Here is an 18524-nt window from a genome sequence, read left to right on the forward strand (position 1 = left end):
AGAGGTACACTCATGTGCACTTGGATCTGCTGACTTCTTACCTCATACTCTTAGTCACTACACTATATCAGCTCTCAAGATATATTTCAAGCGTTTAGTCAATGGATCTTTGAATAAGTACTTAAGGAGGGACTTGCACATTCTTGTAAACCAGGCATCCCCAAACTGCGGCCCTCCAGAAGTTTTGGCCTACAACTCCCATGATCCCTAGCTAACAGGACCAGTGGTCAGGGAAGATGGGAATTGTAGTCCAAAACATCTGGAGGGCCGAAGTTTGGGGATGCGTGTTCTAAACTCTCAGCTGTTTTTACAAAAGTGTGGCAAAAGTAATTGGAAAAAGATTATCTTCAGGCTATTTAGAAACTACAGGCAGCAGGGGTGGAATGGTGTGAAAATACTAGTATGTTTCTTTAACATTCTGCTAAAAATAACCTGTATATTAAAGAAATTTCCAGCCCATTTCACCATACTGGATTGTATCAGAAATAACACCACCCGCTCAAGAAATACTGTCTTTTGCACGGGGAGGGTGGGTGCGGGAGATAAAAATAACTCATATTATTAATAAGGAAGACATCAATTTTATTTGAATCACATTAAATTCTGATGACTACAAAGAACTGCAAAATTGTCCAAGTTCTTTACCATGAAAGATGAACTATAATCTTCCTCAAGGGTGTACATTCTATATTTAACACCTTCTCTTTCTGTTTTCCTCTCATACTCCGCCAAACGTAATTTCCCCTGTTGTCTTCTCTCTAATGAGGGATAAATTAGTCTAGCAGTCAGTGAAGTTGAAATCAAGATCCTTTAAAAAGAATGCCAAACATAAATGGAAGCTGAAATCAGGACTCAGTTTATAAAACACATGGCTGGAATAATCTCTTCTTATTGTGCTCAGTCCCATAGTTGGCTGTTTTAGGACACAGGTGTCCCTGGCATCTAGGAGGACTGAAGGTGGGAGGGAAAATCCAGCAGCTTCTCATCTATTTGTTCTAACTTGAGTGTAATACCAGCATAACTAGAGAAGCAAGAAAAAGAAGAACCCTGCCTTTAAAGCACAGTCTCTAAAATGGATTGTTACTATATTGCTGAGACGAGTTTAGTGCTGACAGGAGTAACTAATACTTCTGGCAGGAGTTGACAGTGCAGAATAGAACTGGTGGTGTGTTTACTGCTAGAAGCTCTGGAACCTGACAGAACTTGACACTCTTCTGCAACAAGACAGATGAATGAAGATAGAGCAGTGAAGGAACACATACTGGTGGCCTTCGCTGAGGCAGGGTATGCCACATAGTCTCTGTGGGAGCCAGCATGTGGCTCCATTGGCACCTGCAAAAGGTCTTAGTAAATTTCCCATCAAAAGATCTACAGCACAAGAGAGACTGTTTGCTCTTCCTTGTCAGTTTCTGTTTGCACTGGCTCAGCCTTTCTTACCCTTAAATAATGACCACGTGCCCTCTGTTCTGAACAGAGGGGAGGTGCAAAATGCAACAGAGGCCTTTTCTCAGAGCACCTCCTCAAAATTCCACATGTGGCCACTGACCCAGAAAGGTTGGAGACCTCATGCACTAAGGTAACCAGTCACTTCCTATGTAGCTGTCAACTCTTTCACTCATTGAGTATTGACTAGTATCCTGCTCCTACTTGCAATATATCCACTATCAATGAATTGTGAGGAAACAAGTGAGAGAATTATCTTTGAGCTAGTAAACAAGGGAATATCTAGATATGTTGGTGGTCCTCTTATGTATCTCCTAGCAATAATATAATTATGTGTATATATAACATGCATATATAATTCTCTCTCTCGAGTGTTGTTCTCTCTCTCAGGTGGCGCTGTGGGTTAAACCACAGAGCCTAGGGCTTGCTGATCAGAAGGTTGGCAGTTTGAATCCCTGCGACAGGATGAGCTCCTGTTGCTCAGTCCCGGCTCCTGCCAACCTAGCAGTTCGAAAGCACGTCAAAGTGCAAGTAGATAAATAGGTACCGCTACAGCGGGAAGGTAAACGGCGTTTCCGTGTGCTGCTCTGGTTTGCCACATGACGCGAGATGAGCCCCAGAGTCAGTCACGACTGGACCTAATGGTCAGGGGTCCCTTTACCCTTTACCTTTATAACATGCATATATAATTCATTCTCTCTCTCTCTCTCTCTCTCTCTCTCTCTCTCTCTCTCTCTCTCTCTCTCTCTCTCGTGTGTGTGTATACATATATACATATACATATACCGGTATATATATATATATATATATATATATATATATATATATATATATATATAACCCAAGCCACTCTGGGCACCTTCCAACAAATTAAAACACAACACGACATCAAACATTAAAAATTTCCCTTAATTTAAAGGATTAAATTCTCCAGTAATCCTACAATATCTAAGCTTCCCCTTACCAGTAGAATGAATCAAGCAGAAATATTAAAGCAGTTTTTTTTGTTGACTATCCCCCCATCCACCAATGAATAGATTCAGTGCCCAAATATATTTTCTGTATTGTCTCTGTGAGTAATACATATTCTATGATGGTAGGTAGAAGAGTCTCCTTAGATATTCATCACAGCGAGCTAAGAAATAAATATGTTCATGGTTTCAGATGACCAGTAATGCACAGTAAAAAGATTCATCCTCTCCAGAATGAAGGCTCAAGCTATTACATCAGCTACTCAATTGATAGAGAACTAAAATTCTCACTGCTCACTATCCTCATCCATATGAGAAAATGTTATTAGGCTGCAGTCCTGTCCAGTTATGCCGTTTAAATTTCACTGAAGTCAATGTGATTTAAACAGTCTTAGCCATGTGTGGGACTTCAGTTTTATTCAAAAGCAAGCATTAATATATATTAGTTCATAATCTCCCACATGGTTTCTCTTCTAGGGAACGAACAATGGAAACCAATGCACATCTACTCAGAAATGAGATCTACTGAGTTCAAAGGGGCAGGAAAGTGTGAAGAGGACATACTGCAATGTGTGTGTGTGTGTGTGTGTGTGTGTGTGTGGGAAATATATCTGGTATTAACTTGCACAAAGATGAATCTCTGACACGTAAGTTTTCTATTAAACAATAGCAACAATAAAAAGGATAACCAAAACAAACAGCACAGACAACAAATGATTGAAAGTAAATAGTTTTCAAATATTAATATATTGATAATCTGCTGCATTTTCTTAACATGCATCAGTGACTTTCGTAGAAACAATACTATTTATCAATATCTTTCTATATCTCCATTCTTTTATTTTCTTAAGTTTTGGGGCAGGGTAATGAATTGTGTTTTTAACATTTTGTTGGGAGCTGACCAGATGGGTGGCATATAAATAATAAAATCACCACCACCACTATTGTTAGCAAAACTTTAAATATCCACTTTTCTGTTTTCTGTTACTGGTAACAGAAATAGTCGATAAAAATGTTCTTAAAGTTGTTGATGTTATTGGTGAAATTAACAGTTATTAACAACGTGGAATGAACTTCCAGAATGGGATATTGCAATGAGATCTACAGTATGGGGCTGCCCTTGAAGATGACTCAGAAATTTCAATTAGTCCAAAATGCAGCAGCCAGATTACGAGCTTGAGTTCTGTCTAGATCTCACATAACTTCTGTTCTAAAATAGCTGCATTGGTAGCCCTGCCTTCCACGGTACCAGTCCCAAAGAATACCAGCCGCCACCACTACTCTGTAGCTGCCCCTGGGCTGTGCAACTCTATCCTCACGGAGGTGCCTCCAGCTGAAAACTATATGTACCTCTTTACCCTGGCCTTTGACACCTTTTTTAAGGACCCACCTTATTTTTGTAACTGTAATTAGTTTTCCTTTAAAGAAGCCTTAAGGAAGGGCATCATCCCCTTTGCTCTTGTACTGCGGGCAAATGCAAACGCAAAGTGCACTTGCAGCAATGCGGAGAAATATAAGAAACAGTTTTGCCACGGAGAGGCATGGCAGCTGGGATAGGGGCAAGTATTTGTCATTTTTAAAGGGTGGCATTTTTTGGAGCAATTGAGGTGTTGCAGGGGATGCGGAGATGAGAGAACTGCATTTCATTTAATGACCTCTGATTAAGGTTGTGCATTCCCCCACAATGTAGACATATGCTTGCATGCACACACATTGAAACAGAGTAACAAATTAGTTTTCAACTGTGTTCAGTGCTGTATTTTAAATTATTTTAACACACCCTAGGAACTTAGGATGAAGGGCAGGTAATATAATATAAGAAATATAATATAAGAAATAATATAATACTTTCATGTGCAGCCCAATCTTAGACATGTTGTCTTAGAAGTATGTCCCATGGAATTCAATCACTCTTGTTCCCTAATGTGCATAGAATAACAACAACAGCAGCAGCAACAACATTTTTATTTATATCCCACCCTCCCCAGGGAACAAAATATCAATCACCGGCTTCGCAGTGGTGGTGGGTGCTCTTTAGGACTGGGAGGGTGGATTGCCCGCAAAAAAAATAAGGGGAGAACACTTCATTTTCCACCCCAAAACATTAAAAGCCTGCCCTTGCAGGAAGACCACTGCAAATGTCTTTCTGAAATGTAGTGGGCTTCATTTTCTTGGGAAGTGCAACCATGTCTGCCATCTGCATCCAATTTTCCATACTAGTCAGTGGGGTTGAAACATTGCTTTGGGTTTAACAGGTCAAATTCAAACCCAACTAATCAAATCAAAATGAGACAAAGTAGCTCTGCAATGGATCACACTGCTTCCAAATGCTATTTATACAAGGTGAATCTTGCAGTTGCTACACACCCTAGCTGCTTTTTATTTTAAATCTTTATTCATAGGTCCCATCATTCCGGTATCGAAGTTTCTTCAGTGGGATAGAAGGCAGATGCCATCATTTCCCATCATCTCTGGATAGTTAGCAGTTAAAATTATGAATTCTTCATGATTAAATTATCTTGTTCTAATTGCTCTTTTGCATGTAATTATCAGAGTGGATTTAATAAGCATAGGAAACAGCACAACATGCCAAAATGTAAAAATAAAACTGATGGTGCTCCAAGATTTAAATAATGAACATCTCAGTCAAACTCTGCAATTAAGCTTGGAGAACTGTGTTTCAAACAGTGAGAAGCTATGCTCCAGTCAGGGCCAACCCAAACCCACAGGCAGTTGCCATGTGCTTGTGTGTGTGCATGATATGTGCATGAGAGTTGAGAGAGATTTCAGGGGCCATGAACTGCCATGGAAAACCCTCAAAGAGGTTATGCCGTCTCTCTCCTTAGCCCTGAGACTTGGGGTAACAGGCCTGGGCATGAAATAGATGTGTCCCACCCCCCTTTTTTCATTTTCCCAATTATTCACTCCATGGAAAAGGATGGCAATAAGGACAAACACAACCTCACCCCTATGTGAAACAAGATGGGGGCAAGGCAGCAAAATAATATTATTATTTTTTGCCATGGGGAACAATATAGCCTCGCCAGTTCTGGCACCAACATAGCTCATTGGAAAATGTTTAAATAAACTCAAGGCCAAATTTTAATTGGGAGAGTTTGAACTATTGAGTGCCAGGTTATATATTAGGGGATGGAATGCAGAAAAATAAGCTTACTCAAGTTCAGGAACTCGCTCAAAGTGAAACTTGTGAAATACACGTTCATGTATTGCTAGACAAGTTAAAGCAAGTGGCAAAAATAAAGAGTACAGCTGGGCAGTATGAACTTAAGGAATTATTATAATATCATGCAACGGATGGAAAGATAAATACCTACATATTATCAATCCAATGAATCATTTTCCAAGGAAATATCACATTTTCAAAGCTGGCTGAACCATTACTCTAGCTTACTGTAGAATAGATCCCCAGCTATTGTGCTGTCCTCTGTTTGGATGTCTGCCTCTCCACCTAGCTGCATTGGAGATGTTTAAATGATGCATAATTCAAAGCACAATGGCAATTCCCATATCACTTTAGAAGGAAGCAATGGTGATATTTCCATTTATGGAGACACTTAAAGTATTGAAATTCTGAACAGCATAAACAACCGGATTCTTTATTCTGATCAGAATTCAAACATTTCAAAGTGTCTCCACAAATGGAAACATGCTCAGTGATATAGGGATTGACGCTGTGCTTTGAATGCTGCATAACTGAACAACCCCAATGCAGCCAGGTGGAGCGGCATACATTATCTAACTAACCTTGTTATGGCTAGAGACCTCCTACAATATGCTTAGGTCAATTATTTGTGCTTTTACCTTGCTATGGGGCACAGTCTGTTGGCCTTTTTTGTGTGTGCTTGTATACCTTCGTGTGACTATGAAGAGAATTGCATTCTGGCATGAGACTTAGGAGGTTGCAAAATGTGGTTCAGCAAACAAATTCTGTATCTTTTCCCCTGCAGGTGATGGTGGTGGATGATTTTGAGCTGGAAAATTACCCAGGGGAAAAGGATTAAGCAGCTTCTCTCTGCCTTATATAATATTGGCTTTTTGAAAACACAGTGAGGAAAGTAGAACTCACTGTGATGTGTCATTTCTGTCTAAATCTTTCCCCCTCTTTTTTAAAGGGTAAAACTTCATGCACAGTATACTGCCCAAAACCCCTTGGGAGGAAGAATAGGATATTGTTACATGGCACCAGCTCTAAGTTATCTTAAGTTCCAGCATTTACCCAGCTCTGACTTCCTTTGAAAGTAACAGATGCATGGGAACTTACAGCATTTCTACAATCATTTTCCCTCTACTAATATACAAGAGGAGAATAAGTGCAAGTATTCTACTCCTAGCTGATGCAGCTTGCAAGGTGAGGCAAAGCTGATACTCTAGCTTCTCAGCAGGTGGAGTGCTGATACTTACTGGCAAACTTTTATTGCCACCAGTAAACTCAGATCCAATTCCTATATAATCTCTGTTGTTCTCTCTTAGTGTGTCCTGCACACTACATAATACCTCCTGTAATAGCTGTTACTTCTCAAAACAGCAAAAAGCAAAGATGACTGCAACTGGCCAAGTAGTGTTTCACTTCTGCTCTGTGAAAGATGACCCCTATACAGTATTGTGCATTTGGCAGAAACTGGTGGTGAAGAGAATTCACAAATTGTTTTATCTTGGTTTAATTACACTAACGCCCGTAGAGTTCCACTACATAAAAAGCAATATTTGAGGCAAATGCAAAGTCTCAGGGAATTATATTGCTGTGACATTTTTCAGCTAAACAAACACACGCACCCTCCACACCAAGCACTTCTGCCAGATTGCCCAGGCAATCTGTGTAACTTTCATTCAGTGATAAGTGAATTTGAACTTATTCGGACTGTCCTCACCTTTAAAACGATGGAGTTAGCAAGGTAAACATAACTTACTGGGGCTGCTGGGAGTTAGGAATTAATCAGTAAAATGAAGAGTTGCCAGGGGAAACTTGTTTTCCCGGCAGAACAAGTTTGGTATGTTGCTGAAGCACTTGTTTTTAATAGAGAGATACCAGGGAAGCAAGAGTAGCTTCCCTTTCCTTTTGATTTAGGCTGATGTTTGTAACTGTTACCGTTGGTTTGTTATCAGGCGTTGTGGTTGTGCAGTGCCATGCATGCTATGATAATGTCGTTGGAAATGAGTGGACAGTACAGTGGTGCCTCGACTTATGAATTTAATCCGTTCCGAAGGCACCTTCGTAGGTCGAAAAATTCGTAAGTCAAAAAGCGCCATTGGAAACGCAATTTCCCATAGGAAACGGAAAAATTCCCATCTAAAAATTCGTAAGTCGAAAAAACCCTATCTAAAACCGCCACGGTTTCCGTTCGGATGTTGAGAAATTCATAAGTGTGCGGCCATTTGCCCCACTCGTAAGTCAAAAAATTCGGTTGTCGAGTCGTTTGTAAGTCGAGGTACCACTGTACTAGTTTTATACCTCCCAGGGTGAAAGCCCATCTGACCAAACTGCGGGAGGCAGTGCAAGACAGGAGTGCCTGGCGTGCTCTGGTCCATGGGGGTCACAAAGAGTCGGACACGACTAAATAAGAACCACAAGCTGCCCAGACGGCCATTACAGGACATGTAGTGAAATAGAATTTTTTAAAAAGGACACAGTGACTTATATTCCTGAAACCAAATATCTGCTAGATTATGACAACAATTTGCTGTGCTTAATTGAAACTAGCAGCCTAGTAACTGTTAGATTAATAGATTTTTAACAATTCATGGGCAGATACATCATAGAATGATACCGTAAGATTCCTCTTCGCCACTGTCTGCTCCACGTATTTCAGCCAAATTAGGCCAGGCAAGGGTCCTAATTCAACTTCAGGTGTGGGGCAATGTTAGGAATACTGGTTCCCTCAGCTTCACTTGTATAAACGAAGGTTTAGGTATTTGTATTTCTTTAATTTTCCGCTGCCACAATTTTCTCCCAGAATGCTTGCAAAACCTCCTAGTAGTTGGCTTATTAGGCTTGGGCATGAGAATGGACACCAACACTAGGATGACAGGGTGAACTTTAAAATTGTTCATTCGTGAAAGGGATGTCATATCCATAAGTATATACATGATACTTTTTTGTTGTTGTTTAGTCATTTAGTCATGTCTGACTCTTCGTGACCCCATGGACCAGAGCACGCCAGGCACTCCTGTCTTCCACTGCCTCCCGCAGTTTGGTCAAACTCATGTTGGTCACTTTGAGAACACTGTCCAACCATCTCGTCCTCTGTCGTCCCCTTCTCCTTGTGCCTTCCATCTTTCCCAACATCAGGGTCTTTTCCAGGGAGTCTTCTCTTCTCATGAGGTGGCCAGAAGTATTGGAGCCTCAGCTTCAGGATCTATCCTTCCAGTGAGCACTCAGGGCTGATTTGCTTAAGAATGGATAGGTTTGATCTTCTTGCAGTCCATGGGACTCTCAAGAGTCTCCTCCAGCACCATAATTCAAAAGCATCAATTCTTCGGCCATCAGCCTTCTTTATGGTCCAGCTCTCACTTCCATACATCACTACTGGGAAAACCATAGCTTTAGAGTCTTAAAGATGCTTGGTGGCCATTTTTGAAGACTCAGGACACGTTGTTGCTGGCACCAGCCCCTAAGTGGCTCATACCTCTGGCCAAATTCCCTAAACTTCTCACAACCGACTGTGCTTCTGGTGGTCCTTCTGGCTGCTTGGACAGTTTGTTCCCGCTGGCAAGATCTTTACGCGGGATAGCCTCTCATACCAACTCAGTTGCCGTGCCCCTTCTGATCTTTACCAGATGAGTAAGCACGGTGGGCATTAATATCCACACCTCGATTTTCCCCTCAGCTATTCTCTGGATTTACTCCTCGCACTTTCTGCATCAACACCTTTCCCCCCCACCAACTCAACTGCCATAATCCCAACCACTTGGCTTTTTCCGGACGTTTAACCTCCAAGTGACTGGAACCTCTGCCCCGTGGGAACCTGCTGTTGCCCAAACCAATCGGAATACTGTAAATTTCCCCGATCCAGGCAGTCTAATAACATCATAATGTGATGACGCCTCTCTCCTCTCAGAAACTGTCACCAAGATCGAAGGCCACATAGGCCTACAACATTCTAACAAAACAAGGCCTCAAATTCTGCCGTACAGGCAACAGAACATTTTTTTCCCTTTTCAGATGCAAACCTAAACGGACATGCAGTTTTTTTTGGGTGGGGGGGGCGCACACGTTCTTTTCTTAGCAGTGCTCACAAGCATGGCTCACTGGAACCTCTCTTTTTTGCTGCCCATGGCAGCCATTTTGTGCTGGAACCCACAGCGCTTTGATCAATGTATGAGAAGTGGGCACCTCATTATTTTATTTTTACAAAAAAAAGAGACATAAACATGGATATACAGCATTTATCCACATGCACATAAAGATGTGAGCCTTTTTCTGTAGCCTATCATTCCTATACCCTGCCCATAGAACTGGATGTACCACTCCTTCTTTAATAATAAAAAATAGTTCAAATAGACATACATTTGGTGTTCCAGTTTTCATTCAAGGTACACTATCCTTTTCTAAATTACTTTTTTTATAAAGGTAACTCTCTGGAAGGCATAGAATTTTGCCCCTCTGAATGGATCTTCAGCTTTCTACACAGGAAAGTGAAATGAATAAACTGTGGCTGATGGGATTGTCTTTACGCAATATTTCTTCAGGACTTCTGCATCAGTGCAGATTAGATCATTTTGAACTGATGTGATGTATAATTGCCCATATCATAATCATTTCCTGGGGTTTGGTTGGAAGGGATAAGAATAAAGCTGCAGAATTTGAGTGAAGCCGTTTTTATCATTGGAATTACAAGTTTTAGGGCAGTAGACAAAATGCTTTTGCAACTGGCACAGAATGTGATTCAAGTTTACATATCGGGAGCTTTAACTCTGGGAGCATGAATTAGACTTGAAACACATCTATGACTCTAGGTCTTTATTTCCATGTAGTCCTCTAATAATAAAAAAGAACCCAGCACCCATTTCGTTACTTTCTTTCCCATGCTCAAGCCATTTTAACATATTCTTTTGACAGCATTTTCAATTTCTAAACATGCCATAACTCATGCAGTAAGTGTGTGTGTGTGTTGGGATACAGTAAGAGGAAGAAAAAAGGAGATTTGTTCCATGAATATTTTTTGAATTGAAAACTGAGAGAAAACATTGACAGCTGAAGTGATGATTGCCTTTAACTATCTGAAGGCAACTTTGATTGGTCCTGTAATATGAACTGCAATGATAGATGACTCTGGCTACTCTCAGCCATCAGATAATGAAGTATGGCTGCTGAGCAATTTTGCTGTGCCTACATAAGGTGACATTGTGGCAAAAAGGGGATATGCTAGTGTAATTTGTTCTTGACACTATTTAGTACTTATGATGTCATGAGGTTTGTGATTTCTCTCTCTCTCTGCCTAATCATGGAAAGTGCTTTCCTTTCCCCACCAACTCCAGTTTGACATATTGTCCTCAGCTTACCTTTAATAAACCAGTGCATCGCTCCTGTTGATAGAATAATGCCCCCTACATTTCCTTAGTGTTTGCAATACAGATCACCTTACACAGAATTTAATATCGCCTGCAATTCAGAATGCTCATATATGAGTTTGCAGGTCTCAGGCAAGCCAGAACTTAATGGAGAAGTACTGGATTTCTGTATGAATGAAAAACAAAGCCTATTTTATTACAACATGACAGATCTTATCAGTAATATAGATATTACAGGACATCATCAAAATAGGCCAATGTTTAAGTGCACCATGATCACAGTAGCTGTTAACCTCTCTTCCCATACTACATGCAGATTTAACCCAGATAGCAATTTATTTATTAAACTAATAAATCAATCAAAAATTAATAGCAGTAGCATGAAGGTTGTTAAGGATACAAGATGTGTACTACCATGGCCTCAGTGTGTTTTCTTGCATGGGAAATTTCAACTACCCTAATATCTGTTGGCACTGGCGGAGGAAGAGGAGTGTGGGCGACACCCCCCCCCCCAGGACACAAACCAGCCCAGCCACCTGCTCTCGGCCCCCCCCCCCCCCCCGTGCTGGAGCATGAAGTTCCACCACTGTCTGTTGGAACTCAAACTCTGCCAAGAATGTAAGGTCCAACAAGTTCCTCCATTGCCTCGATGACAGTTTCATTTCCCAGAAGGTGGAAGAAGCAACAAGGGGCAGGTGGGGATATGAAATACACCCACGGTGGTCAGCACTCTCTCCCTCTTTGCTCTCACTCCTTGCTTATGATAATCATTAGTTGTTGTTGTTGATTATGATGAACCCGCCCTTCACTTTAAGATCCCAGGGCAGGTTGTAACATTTTAAAAAGTTGAAAATCTTACTATTAAAAAAACCCAGACTGGGTCCTGAAAACATACATTTCTGGTGTAAAAGGCACTTAAGACATTTTATTTCAGAAGGCATGGAAGGAAAAGGTGGAAGCTGAGTGGACATATTATGATGCTTAGATGAACCCCCTCATAGGATGGTTATACCATTGGCCCATCTAGTTCATTGTGGTCTTGGCAAGTGGCTCTACAGGATTCCAGGTAGGAATCTTTCCTTGCCCTACATGGAGATGCCAGGAACTGAACCCAGGACCTTCTTCATACAAAACATGTGCTCTGCCATTGAGCTACCGTCTTCCTTAAAAACGTGTATGAGGGGGTCATGTGGGCTAGTCCTGCCCCACCTGCATATCTGCAGCAATTGCGAGCACAAGAGTGCAGACTTTGGTGGTCCAACTCCTAGTGGCAGTCAGCCATTGGGAGCACACTGCACTGGAATGTCAGCATCTCGTCATTGCCCAATTTTTAAATGGTAAGCAACTACGATTTAGTAACAAGATCCTCTACTTCAGATAGCATTTTCAGAGGAAGTTTGTCCAGAGCTGAAAACCTAGGGGACTGTGTAATCATACATAAGAACGGGCTGTAAATTACTAGAGTTCGATTTGGTGAAGCCATTGGAAACAACGTGTGTCTGTTTGGTTTTAGTGGAGAATATTTAAACTTTATTAATAAATCCAAACTGAATATTGAAATTCAGTAACCCTGGCAACAGAGTAGCATGCAAGGGCTGGCAGGGGGTGGAGAACAAGCAATCGACTTGCCACTTTCTTCGTTTTAACCTGAGGCCTAAAAGGGGTGAGGGAATAGATGATACAAACCTTTGAGCCCAATTTGCCTCCTGCCAGGCGGAGACTGAGCCAATTTCTGCCCTTTGCTGGTGACATTTTCACTTGGGTCCCCATTTGCAGAATGCTAATCACAAGTGCTGCCGTATGAATATATTCACAGTGTGTTTCCAACATGTGCATAACTAATACTGTAGTGTTTCTTCCCCACACACCCCATAAAAACATATAATAATAATAATAATAATAATAATAATAATAATAATAATAATAATAATAATTTTATTCCCCGCCCATCTGGCTGGGTTCCCCCAGCCACTCTGGGCGGCTTCCAACAAAATATTAAAATACAGAAATCCATCAAACATTAAAAGCTTCCCTAAACAGGGCTGCCTTGAGATGCCTTCTAAAGGTCTGGTAATTGTTGTTCTCTTTGACTTCTGTTGGGAGGGCATTCCACAGGGTGGGTGCCACTACTGAGAAGGCCCTCTGCCTGGTTCCCTGTAACTTGGCTTCTCGTACCGAGGGAACCGCCAGAAGGCCCTCGGCGCTGGACCTCAGGGTCCGGGCAGAACGATGGGAGTGGAGACGCTCCTTCAGGTATACTAGGCTGGGGCCGTTTAGGGCTTTAAAGGTCAGCACCAACACTTTGAATTGTGTTGGTTTACTCGGATGGGTAATCCCAGCACAGTCCTAACCCCTGAGTGTTAATGGCCGAGGGTTTTAGGATGGAGCCCCTCCAGAGGACTTGCTGATGGAAGAAAACACTGCTGCTATTGGGCGCTCTGCTGTAGTAGAGGTCCCAAATGTGCCCTATAGGTACCACTTTCAATTCTGCCACTGGCAACAGGAAGCAGGTAGGGTCCATATGAGGCATGTTGTGGAGATAGGATGCAAGTGGCTTAGGATCTCCTGGGTCCATAGCTGTAAAGCTCCAAGTGACCCAATTCTTAGGCCCATCAGCTGCACCAGCCTGGAGCTAGTGTAGGGGAAAATTGCAAAGAAACGACCCCCCAAGTATTCAGCAGTGGCCAGAGCGAGCCATTATGGCTAGATCACACATCCACTCCTTCAGAACTGCTCTGCCAGACGATTTTTCAGAATTAGTTTTGTGTAAAAGGGAAAAGTCCCTGGAAAAGACCCTGATGTTGGGAAAGATGGAGAGCACAAGGGGAAGGGGACGACAGAGGACAAGATAGTTGGTCAGTGTTCTCGAAACTACAAACGTGAGTTTGACCAAACTGCGGGAGGCAGTGGAAGACAGGAGTGCCTGGCGTGCTCTGGTCCATGGGGTCACGAAGAGACGAACACGACTAAACGACTAAACAACAAAAGGGAGAAGCCTTGCTGTACTGCTTTTCCTTCATTTTAACTGGTTATTTCGTAGACTTTCAATATGTTCTTATCTGCCCGTCTTTTGGAATGCAACAGGCTAAAAAACTAAATACACAGATTGATTGATGGATAGTGAGTGTTTCTTTAAGCTGCTGCCTTCGGAATTTATCTGTATCCCTCCTCTGAGCAAAATGAAGGCTGCCATATTGGAGCTGGAATGCAGGAAATCAGGGAAGGCTTTGCATCTCCTGGGACGGAATTTCCGAATGGTCCTTTCCCCAAACTGAATTGAGTGGCTAAAATGAAAGCACTTATTTATCTGTTTTACTCTTTAAGGAATTGTGGGTAGATCCAGAATGTTTCATCTTGCCTGGAAATGATAGTTGGAGCAAGGCCAGGAAGCAAATGTCAAATCAGCAACAGCACTATCTGCAGAGCCTCCACCCCCCCCCCACCCCCAGTTGCCTTCATTCTAATTTCAGATGCTAATTAGATTAAAAGCCATTTCTGGTTTTCTCATTTTCACAACTGCTAACAGGATTCATCGTATTTGCCAATTTCAGATATTTTAGAGTCCTTTTTTCTGCATTGCGAAACAGACAAACGCACACACAAAGCCAGTAATGGAGGAATTTGGTCTATCTTATTAGCTATTAATTGTGTTTTTAGTACTGATGGCTCGTTGCTGGATATCTATCTCAAGAGGAAATAAGCTCTTCCCGTTATGACCATTTAAAAACCACACAAGCTATCGCTTCAGAAATGAGGTGCACGGCCATGTGCTATGACACACACACAACAAATACTAGCACTCAGCCACTGAATGAGTCAGAAAAGAATTGAGCTGCTATATTTGTAAGATGGCCAGCACTATTAACACTTCTGGAGCTACTGAAGCAAAGTTAATTATAGATGCTCAATCAATATTAGTTTAATTTTTATATTGTTTAGAGTTGCATAGCTATCAAGCTTTCACAACAGACTTCCTTTAAGAAGCTTTCCTCAATATAATAATGATGATAGCTATAAAATTCCTGGCTAAATTTACACAATATACAATAAAATGCTTGGTGCTTTCTTTCTTCGGGTGGTGGTGGTGGGGTGGTAAGAGGCAAAAGCAGGTGGGGAAACATGTAATTTTAACATTTGCATGGTAGGCTATTTTCTACACATGTGCACATCCACCTCTGTATCCTTCATTTAAATATGGGTGGTCCAACATGTGGCCCTCAAAGCCTTTATTGGCAGCCCTCAGCAACATCTGACGCACCCCCCCCAGCCCTTGCACTGCCTTCCCAAAGCCCAGGTGAGGGGCAGGGCTTTGGGGAGGAGGGGTGAGGGCTCTGACAGGGTCCTAGGGTCCTCCTGCCTCCTCCCCAAAGCCTAGTTAGCACTTTTCCAGCTTTGGGAAGAAGGTGGGAGGGCTCTAGGGCCCTGCCAGAGCCTCACAAATTATTCCCAAAGCCCTGAGCTTTATCTATCCAGCTTTGGAAAGGCAGCATGAGGGCTGGGCATCAAATTTTGGCCTCACTCCCACCTCCCCTGCGTCAAGACAGCGTGTGGCCCGTGGGTTCCATGTTGAAGTACTATGGCTCCAAGTACAGTGGTGCCTCGACTTATGAATTTAATCCATTCTGAAAGCACCTTCGTAGGTCGAAAAATTCATGAGTCGAAAAACACCATTGGAAACACGATTTCCCATAGGAATGCATTGGAAACGGAAAAATTCGCAAGTCGAAGCAACCCCATCTAAAAATTCATAAGTTGAAAAAACACCGCAATTTCCATTCGGATGAGAAATTCGTAAGCATGCGGCCATTTGCCCCATTCGTAAGTCGAACAATTCAGTTGTCGAGTCGTTCGTAAGTCGAGGTATCACTGTAGAAACATTCCAGGTGTTTGAATCAGTGTGTGTCCTGCAGAAAGGGGACCGTGGAGGGTTTTGGCCTGGGGAGGGTCTCAAGGCTGGGAGTGACCTATCTGCTCCCTACTCCTGTTGTATGTATACATTTACAAATAGGCTCCCTATTTGTAAATGGCCTTCTATGTTTTACGCAGCATTTGCATTTTGAATGCACCTACATATATACCGTACACACACACCCTCCCGCCCATTATGGCACGTTAATTGTCACTTCATGGTACTGGAAATGTGTGAAGCTGATGAGGTCACAATTAATGTTCCAAAATGGGTGGTGATAGGGAGATGTATATCTTTAGGTCCATTCAAAATACATTTGCTGTGTAAAAACAGGGCCGCCCACCCCTACCATTAGGCAAAATGAGGTGGCAGGTGCCACCTCCATACCCTTCCTCCTGAGCCTCCACAGTAGGAACAGATGGTGCTGTAGAAGGAAAAGCATGCCCAAGCCCCTAGGATATAGTATGACTTACTGTATATTCAGATCAGCCAGCCGCACCCTCCAGGTTTTGGGGTTATATGATTCATATATTTGGCCTTATAAGAAAGGCAGGCAGGAGGCATAATAATGTGGGTTTTGTTTGGTCTACCAGCTGATAAGAAAGTGTTCCTTTAAAGCCAATGTTGTGCATGTTTCTGGGTACTATGCACTTTGACTGAATTGGTGGGGAGGGGGAGCAGAGTTTATTTGCTGCTATGCCTCAGGCAGCAAAACATTCTGACCTGGCCTAGCCTGAAAGGACTGAAGATAACTATTTCTGTATTTGTACTCCTGTCTCCAGACAAATCATAAGCTCCTACTGCCACCAAAAACATTTCTATTCTTAATAAAATGAGTTTTCCCCCAGCAGTGATGTTCTAACTAACTACTGTACTGTCTCTTGCATTTAAAGCTCCAATTAAAAGGCTGAGACTACAAGGGACAAGAACATATTACATTTCACTTCCCGTAACCATGTGGTTATGGGAAGGGGCACAGTGACTGTGTGTAATCTTGTTACTGCCACTTTTAAAATTACCTCTACTGTACATATAATTTCAAATGAGGTTATTTGGGTTGGATCCATAACATTAATTAGCCAAATTTGGGCTTAGAATCACCTTTTGACGCTAACATGCTGATTTGAATTATTTTAAGTCCTACTAAAATCAATGATGCTTACTTCCAAGCAAACAGTCTTATGATGAGAGGTAGAAGTAAATAAATTGCTGTATCAAAAGCTTGCCTGTGGCATCACGTGACAGACTATTTATCAGCGCAAGCACCACATCAATTTGCATTTTTTCACAATTAAGGTTAGGATTGTCATGTTTGCTCATTCCTACTCATATTATCTTATACTTGATTAATTACTTTGATCTTGTCTTATTTTCCACAGTCAGTAATAATTAAAGTTGGTTATCAATTTCAATTGTTGCTACTTTCTATAAATTGCAAGTTGTAGCAGTTACATGAATTCATATCCCACCCATCCAAGGAGCTGAAAATGGCATTGATGGGATTATATCATTTTATGCTTTTAACAGCACTGTGAGGTGTGTTAGACTAAGAGATGGTGACTTGCACAAGGTTACTGGTGCAATTCATGACATGTATAGCCCTTATTCTCCTTTTTAAAAACCAGTGTTTGAAAACCTATATTTTTGCCAAGCCTTCTTTGTTGATGAAATTAATCAAATGAATCTTCCTTTTTATTCCCCAGTCTTATTATTATATGTCGTTTAGCTTGTAATCCTGGGGAGTGTTTTAAAACAGCACTTAGCTGTAGGTGGCAAATAAAAGGTACTTCTGTGCACGTTGACTGTCTGAAATATTTACTGTAGGTTAATCAAATTCATCCCTTGACCCTATATGATCTATTCAAGATTCATAGGTAACGGAGAAGGAGAAATGGGCATCCCTGTCTCACTTCGACAAATATGCTGAATAGTACAATGGCATCTCTCAGCCCTCGAGGGCCAAGGCGATTCAGTTCAAGTAGCACTGCAGTACTATTTTCAGCTCAGGGAAATAGCAAAGCAAAAAAACCCCCAAACCAACCAGAAGTCTTGCTTTCTTTCTCTTCTATTATCATTTAAAATATTGAAGACAGCAAAAACAACCCTGCAATGCTCCCCCACCCCCCGGGCCACCCTGAGTTCTGCACTGCTTTTCGACCATCGGCAGAAAAATCACCCCAGGATTGTTCCAAATGCTTCTGCAGGCTTTACAAGGCCAGAAATGGGAGCTGGGTTAGCCCTGCAAGCACTCTGTCTGGCTAAAAAACACCAAAACAAATAAAAATGAAACATTGCAGTATGTGCAAAGGTTGATGAGCTGGCAGGAGAGGAGGGCCGGATGAAGCAGCTGGTCTCTCAATGACACCCTAGCAAAAAGTGGCTAACTGAACACGTTTATCACTCGATCACTTCTACATTATTGCTTCCTTTAACAATGCTACTTGAGAAGCAGGATTCTGAGCAATGAATTGCTGAGAAAATCCCTGCCTTGAAAGGCATATTGTTTCAAGGAAACATCCACAGGGAACAGAAATCACAGCAGAGTGCTTGACTTAGAAGATCTGTTCTATGCAGATGTTTAGAGGATGACTGTCTAAGAGCTCAACCACATTTCTACTTGCCCTGCTATTTCCCCCCAGGAAACAACAATTTGCTGCTGAATCAAATGTCAA

This window comes from Zootoca vivipara, chromosome 9 (genome assembly GCF_965207765.1).
Source record: "Zootoca vivipara chromosome 9, rZooViv2.hap1.1, whole genome shotgun sequence".
Lineage (NCBI taxonomy): Eukaryota > Metazoa > Chordata > Lepidosauria > Squamata > Lacertidae > Zootoca > Zootoca vivipara.